Source organism: Branchiostoma belcheri, unplaced genomic scaffold (assembly GCF_001625305.1).
Source record: "Branchiostoma belcheri isolate BF01 breed outbred unplaced genomic scaffold, Haploidv18h27 scaffold34, whole genome shotgun sequence".
Lineage (NCBI taxonomy): Eukaryota > Metazoa > Chordata > Leptocardii > Amphioxiformes > Branchiostomatidae > Branchiostoma > Branchiostoma belcheri.
In genome coordinates, this window is record NW_017803954.1 from 271,127 (window position 1) to 271,759 (window position 633).

Sequence of the window (633 nt, forward strand, 5' to 3'; positions counted from 1 at the left end):
CGAGATATCAAAACCGGAAGTTCAGCTGCAGTACCATTAGAAGCCGCTAGGGGGCCCAAAATCTAATCATTTCGAGGTCTCATCAAGACCCACCCACCTACCAAATATGAAGTCAATCCATTTAAGCCTTCTCAAGTTATCGTGTTTACAGACACACACACACACACACACACACACACATACACGAACGCCTCTGAAAACATAACCTTCTTGGCGAAGGTAATTACATAATCCAATGCAGATATTTCTGCAGATATTAGGATTGATTGCTCTGGTGTAACTAAATCAAATTTTCTGCAAGTTGAGGATGTCATACCTGACCATACATACACTGTGCTTTATACCCAAAATGTTTAGAAAGGAACATAAAACATTGGGAAAGTTGAAAAGACTACTGCCTACGGCTAAAACTGACAAAGCAGGTGGGATATGAGGATTGTCTGGCCTCCTGGCATGCTGGCTGTCTGGGTCATATCAAACAGTGTCCAACATTTGTAACATACATTCTCACCGCTATACATGTGTTGCAGGACATCTCTTAGCCTGGGGGCAAATACTTTGTCTGCATCAGTACAGTGTTAACAGTTCTTCTCTGCTAACAGAGGTTGAGTGGAGGCAGGAGTCATAAAAGAA